The following is a 7,513-nucleotide window of genomic DNA, read 5'->3' on the forward strand; positions in this document are numbered from 1 at the left end:
AACAGTCCTTGCCTTGCAAATTGGGTCTTTACAAAACTGTAACTATGACTTCAGGGGTAACTCAAAGCCCACCATTTTCTCTAACAATCACCAAGCCTTCCCTATCCATCTCAAGATGTTTGCAGATACTGTAAAAAGCCAAAACCTTTGTCCTGAGCTTAAAAGAAAGAAAAGCTTAAATAATAATCTCCTTAGACCCCAACATCTTCAGAGGATCCATTTTCTCCTTCTGTGGGTCATTTCCCCACTGACTGATGGGGTCCAGTTGCAACCCAGAGCGATGATTTCTTATATAAATTTAATGCCACCGATCATATGAGTATAGAGTAATCAGAAAGGTTTTTTTATTTTTCTTGTCTCAGATCAAACCTCAAATTTTCTACCTTCCTAATGGAAATTCATCTTGATTTAGAATCCTCTGAAGAGAAAACAGTCTTAAAAGATGTTCCAATTAGTTTCTGAGCCTCATATATAAATGAGTTTGGATTGCCACTGACCTGTGTACATTACCTGGAAAAGTAATAAAGCTTTCCTATCAGTAGCCCAATACTCTCACTTTCAACATGCAAAACAATCAATTGAACCTATAAGAGACTCTCTTTTATAGCATGGTGTTCTTATCTCTACCTCTTCACCCTGCAATGTCCAATCTTGCCAATAGTAAAAGAAAAATTTGATTCAGACTGGAATTAAATCTATTGATTTGTACAAGATCTAAGAACCCTAAGCTCTGTTTTAATTCCTCGCCATTCCATAGTCCCTAATCCAACTGCTATTCTTTCCTTGATTCCTGCTGATGCAGCCTGGTTTACAGTAATTGACCTCTGCTCAGATTTCTTACCAATTCCATTGCACCCTGACCCACAATTTCTCTTTGCATTTATGTTTAGAGGAAGGCAGTTAATATGGACTCACATATCTCAGGGATATTGTGAGTTCCCCTCAATATTTTCCCATGTCCATAAAACCAACTTAGATCCTGTAGCTTTTACTCAAGGCTCCTCTGTCGTTTAGTAGGTGGATGACTTCTTACTATATAGCTAAACTAAACCGGGTGCTCTTATACACTCTCTCCTTCTCCTAAACTCACTAGCTGAATGAGGCCATAAATCTTCCAGATCTAAACATCAGTGGGTACAAATGACTATTACCTACTTAGAACATCCTGTATCTCAGGGTACTCAAAAACACCACAAAACTCCTTGAGTCAATTTTGCCCATCCTTGTCCCCCAAATGCAAAGAAGTTTTATAAATTTCTAGGGGCAGCTGGCTATTGTCACCAATGGATTCCTAATTTTGCTACCCTTGCCAAACTTCTACATACCCTCTTCCCAGATGCTACTTCAGAGTCTATTTGCTGGCTCTGGGAGGCATCGAACTCCTATGAAGTCTTAGAATTAGCATTCACCACATACCCAGCTATTGGCTTACACAATTTTGAGAAACGTTTTCATCTAATATTTCCATAAAAATAATGAGATTGCTTTAGGTATTCTAGAACAAACTTTTGCCTCTCAGATATGTCCTATAGCATATTTCTCAAGTCAACTAGAACCCCTGACATCAGGCACGTCCCCATACCAACATGGGGTAATTGCAGCTGCTGCCCTAATTGACAAATTAGTGCTCTTATATTAGGCTCTCCTTGCCCACTGTAAAATAAGCCCAAGCCAATAAACTCATAGCTCTTACTTACTAGAGCTTGCACACCGGCAAAAGAATAAACTGCTACTGTTTGTACTACTCTGATATGCTTCTGGAGACTGTCATGCTGATGTCAAAATCTGGAAATCCTTAGAATTCTTAATCTCTACCAGGACACCTATTGTCAACAGGCATATAGGCATATAATTGTTACTCTATTATAGACTATTCATCTCCCTACTAAAAAGACTGATTCTGTATCCCTAAGGAATGATAGGGTTGAAAAAGCTGCTAAGTATGCTACTGAAAATGGACTCCCCACCTTTCTTCACCCAATTTATAAACTTGCCTTTATCCCTGACTAATATTATTGATAATCAAGTAGATGTCCCACAATCGGAAAAATATAAATGGGTACATAAAGATGCCAAACAATTATCAGAAGGATTATGCATTGGGCCAAAAAGACTTCTTGTAGTCCACTTTCTTTTCACTTTTTGGCTTTCACTTTTCTCCCATCAGATGGAACATATGTGCAGTTATGGAATAGTCAAGGAACTAAAAGATAGTTGGTTCTGCCCAGACATCCATAAAATTTCTGACCAAATGATTTTCCAATGTACTACTTGGAAATTTCAACATATTTCTGGAGGTAACCAACGTAGCTTAGAAGATTTTCCAAGGCCCTTACTATCAATTATAACACTTCAAATGGATTTTATAGATATACCTCCATTTTAAGGCTATTCCCACTGTTTGGTTATTGCCTCCATGCTTAGTGGATGAACTGCATATCATTCAACTTGAAATGCTAACACCACGACGGTGCTAAAAAAATTAATAACAGAGTATATTCCTCATTTTGGCATTTCTTTATAGATTAGACCAAAGAACTCATTTTAAACAGAGTTTGTACTTGCTTACAAACTCTGGGGTACTCATTAAAATTTTATACCTTATACCATCTGCAATCATCAGGGCAAGTAGAACACAGAAATCTAGACATAGAAAGGACTTTAAGGAAAAGTCTTTCAAGAAACAGTGTAAATAGCTAAAAGTACAATCTTTGGCCCTTGTATAAATCTGAAATTTCCCGAATAGGAGCCATAGATTATAAAATAGAATACAAATTTTATAAGGTATAAAATAGCTTTTCGACACCCTACATCTACTGAAATCTCTAAACCTTCCATTCCTGAATTGAATGAACATTATGAAAACTTGAAGGAAGTATTTGATATTATGACTAGCTATATACACGAACTAACTAGTATAACTGCAGCATATCATCAAGTAAAAAGGTGTGGCTTCCATTGACTAACAAACCTTACCATATCTTTCAATCAGGAAATCAGTTGTACATCAAGAATTTTAGAAGAAAGTGCACTCTTACGTTGCTGGGAAGAACCTTTTGAAGTACCTACCATTAACCACGTACACCACCGTAAGAAAAGAAAAATCCTTCTGCACTGAGGTAAGCCACACCAAGCTACACCCAGATCATCATTCTCAGGATAATTGGAAGTGCATTCTTACAGGTGACCTCACAGTAAGAATTTCAGAGCCAATTCCAAGGCTCTAGAAGCAGATGACATCACACAGTGGACGGCTTTTTCCAAGATCACAGATGAAGAAACGTTGCTTCCATTTATCTCCCGCCCCTCCACCCCCTTCTAAATCTCCTCCCTGAGATGGGCAAAAAAGAAAAAAAAGCCAAAAAAAAAAAAAAAACAACAAAAAACAAACTCTTTTTAAACAAAACTTTCCCTTCCCCCAATTTATTGAAAAGATAACTGAAAATGACTTGTCTCAATCTGTTCTACTCTCCCTCTGACTCTCCACTGCAGGATCTCTTTCAAATTGTGTCTCTCTCATATTAATCTTACTGCTTTCTTAACAGGTCAGGCACAAACCTGACACACTCCCTTACACCAGTTTTCCACAACCTGGTCACACTACTGATTATGTCAACATCTAGATAATGTGAAAAAAACCTGCACTTATTTTTATTCCTTTCCATGACAGCACCTGGTGAACCAACTGTGGAAAATGGATGAATTAAAGAGTATAATATCCATCACCAGAAAAATAATATCGTTTTACCTTTTTTCTGCTGTGTTCATTGGTCTTCCTAAAACTTCTATGTGAGCTCAAAGATTTTCCTCACTCAGGTAAAGATATTGAAAGAAAAATTTGGCCTTTGTATTAAAAACAGACATGGTCTTTGTGATATTTTGAAATTCAGAATATATTTGGTCTTCATCCTCGTTCCTGTCCCTTTTCTGGCATGCAACTCTTAAAATCCTTAGAATCCCCAGAGTGGTATCCCTCAGTATGATAATGAGTGAGTGATGGCTGGCAGCCCATAGGTAGCTTCAGGATGAGCATTGTTCACCAGAAAGACCAAGGCAAGATTAGAGGGTTGGGACTTGAAGACCCACCTCTCTCCCAACCTTCAGGGAGAAGAGAGGGGCTGAAGTTTGAGTTGATCAACAGTGGCGATGACTTAATCAATTATGCCTGTATAATGAAACCTCCATAAATACCCAAAAGGACTGGGTTCAGGGGGCTTCCAGATAGCTGAACACATGGAGGCTCCTGGAGGTCATGTGCCCCAGGAGGGCATGGAAGCTATGCACCCCTACCCCAATACCTTGACCTATGCATATCTTCATCTGAATATCCTGTATAATGAATGGATAAATGTGAGTGTTTCCCTCAGTTATGTGAGCTGCTCTAGGAAATCAGTCGAATCAGATGAAGGGGTTGTCGGTGCACCAATTTATAGCTGCTTGGTCAGAAATTCCAGGGAGCTGGACTTGCAGCTGGCATCTGATGAGGGGGCAATCTTGGGTACCAATCTCTTAACTACTGGGATCTGATGCTATCTCCAGGTAGATACTGTCAGGAAAGATTTGGTTTAGAGAACACCCAGCTGGTGTCCACCTCAGAACTGACCATTTGCTGTTGGTGAGAAATCCCCACACAGTTTGGTTACAGAAGCCAGTCTTCTGTGTTGATTGTTGTATGAGAGAATAGGGGGGTAAAATTGTGTTGTTGTTTTTTTTTTTCCTCTCTCAGAGTACTGGACTCTTCCTAGGTGGTAAATCAAGGCAATATTACAATCAAACCCTGTGGTTTGATTCCACAAGCAGCATCCTCAAACCCTTACTGGATGTCATAAATATTTCTATAACTGCCCTTTATGGCACAAACTTTTGCCAAATCTCCAAGTGTTTGGCTAGTTCACAGGCTACCCATGCACAATCTGAGGGAGCTCAACTGCTCTCCTGATTAGGCCAAAAGTGTTACACGTGTAGACCAAAAGTCTAGACTAAATTTGTCAGGTGAAAAAACCAAGACATTAGCTGCTAAAACCAGACTGCCGGCCTCCTATGTCAGAGATTTCAAACATGTTGTGTTCTTACAAACTTCACAGGAGCACACAAAGAATGGAAGTGTGCAGATGCCAACATAACCAGAGAAAAAGAATGTGAAACACACTGGACCTGGAGAATTGCAGTTTCCACTCTGACCTTGCCCATGAAAAACACTGGTCTTTTCATCTTAAGTGGCAACAAGGCCTACAGAGGATTTTTACCTGAATGGTTAGGGTGATGTGCACTCAAATACCTCACTCTTTCTGTTACCTGATAATCTACCTTAAATACTAGCCAAATTACAAACTTGGGCTCCTTCTTTCATAAAGTAATGCCATATAAACATATCAATTGAGATTGCATAGAAAACCTGTCACCCACTTGTTTTCAATTGATTAAATTCTACTACATGACTGTAATCTTTCCTGGCCCACAACCCGTTAAAATGTATTTCTCTCATGCTTCAATTCCTTAGATGATTTATTTCTATTTAGATTTTCATGCTGTGATAGTTTATATTACATATTCATACTTATATAAGCATATAAATATATTTATATTATACATTACTTTAATGGTAATAATGTTACTGCATTTTAATAGACACCCTCGGTGATTTCATCGATTGCTTAAGTGAGAATTTCAGACATTGCAGAAGGATATTGAGGAGATGTTCTAGGGTCACTGGGGTATCTTATACCATGCCACGGGTGTCAACTACTTAATTTACTGATTCAGCAATGTAACAGATGTTAATAAAGTATTAATTATATACCAAGCCCTGTTCTAGGCATAGAGGTTATTGGAATAAACCACACAGAACAGGGTCTGCTCTCATGGAGCTTAGTGAGAGGAAGCAGACAATAAGCAGGTAAATAAATATAATTTCAGAGTGACAACTGATGTCACAGAATTTAAAAAGAAAAATGGAAGGGAGTAATCAGGGTTGAAAAGGTAAGGCATGTCCATTTTTAAGTGTAATAGATAACCACTGACTCAGGCTGGCAGCTTAGCTCAGTTGTTAGAGCGCCCCCTTGTAACAACAAGGTTAAGGGTTTGGATCCCCGCTCCAGCCAGCCACCAAAACAAAGGGTAATACAGACTCTTAAAGAGACTGAATACAGTTAGTTCTTCCTCCAGAAATTGCGAGTCTTTTTGTTGTTGTTGTCGTTTTGTTTTGTTTTTATTTGTTATGAATATTCATGGGGCACAAAGCTGATTGTCACCACTCGTGCCCAGAATGTGATGGCCGGATCCATACTGGCATTATGCCCTTACCACAAATCGTCATTATGCCCCGTGTCCCTATTTCCCCACACCCATGCTAACACTGTCTAATGCTTTGTAAAGTCTTTGCCAATCTGAGTAACATAAAAATGGTATCACACTGTCATTTTAAACATAGTTTATTTTATTTTGAAAGAAATCCAGTCATTCATATTTTATTTGCTGTGATTTTCTCTTCACATCTTTTCCCCATGGTCAGATTTAGGTCATTTTGAATTGATTTCCACAAGAGCTCTTTACATATTAGGAGAAATTAGCAGTTTATCGTGTGTTCCAAATGTGTCCTTTCAATTTGAGTTTTGATTTGCCCATGATATGTATTGTTTCCATGCAATAGAATCTTTCTAAATGTTTAGAAAGTAAATGGGTTTTCGGTCAATTTCCCCAGTAGAAGACCCTTTATGTGCAAGTGATTCATTAAGAAAGTTTTCTCAGGAAAAAAAGACTCTTAGGACAATGGGAGAAGCAAGACAGGAAAGGGACGGAGCCAAGAGAGGGTGTAATTTTAAGTAAAGACCCTAGGAGGGCAGATTTGGGCTGATCCAATAGGGGTTCAAATTAAGGGCTGTGGGAGAGAAAACCACACTGAATGGGATGGAGGGAGAGAGAAGGTGAAGTACAGAGATTCAGGGAGAGAAGAGGGATACCAAACAAACAATAAAAAGGATCTTAGGAAATCTGTGTGAGTATTAACAATGGGTGGGTCAAGGGTAAATGTGAGGAAAGAACAGGGAAGTTGATTTCAGTATGTAAATCTCTTATTTATCTGTGAATTATTATTAAATTAGGTAATAGAAGAAATCCACCCAGTCAGGACAATTTAGTCCACTCTAACCTACTCAGTAATTAGTGATTTATAATTTGTTTCCTTCTCTGCCTTACCTCTTTCTGGATTTTCATAGTAAAGCCCAAGAGTGCCAACATTATTGAGTCAGTTTTCAATAAGTTGAAGACGAGGTAAATAGCTATAGATGTAGATCTTAGTAGTTTATGAAAAGAGGCAATGGACTGAAAGGGGGACACTTGGTATTGGTTAAGGAACACAGAATTTAGTCTTGAACCATTACTCATAAGACATCCTTGTTATTTTTCTGGTGCTACTTGAAGATAGTCCCCAATATTGACTCTCATTAACATCTCAGAATATTTTCTTCTTGGAGAATATACAGAAATAGCATTCTTGGGGCTGGCCCATAGCTCA

Source organism: Cynocephalus volans, chromosome 6 (genome assembly GCF_027409185.1).
Source record: "Cynocephalus volans isolate mCynVol1 chromosome 6, mCynVol1.pri, whole genome shotgun sequence".
Taxonomy (NCBI): Eukaryota; Metazoa; Chordata; class Mammalia; order Dermoptera; family Cynocephalidae; genus Cynocephalus; species Cynocephalus volans.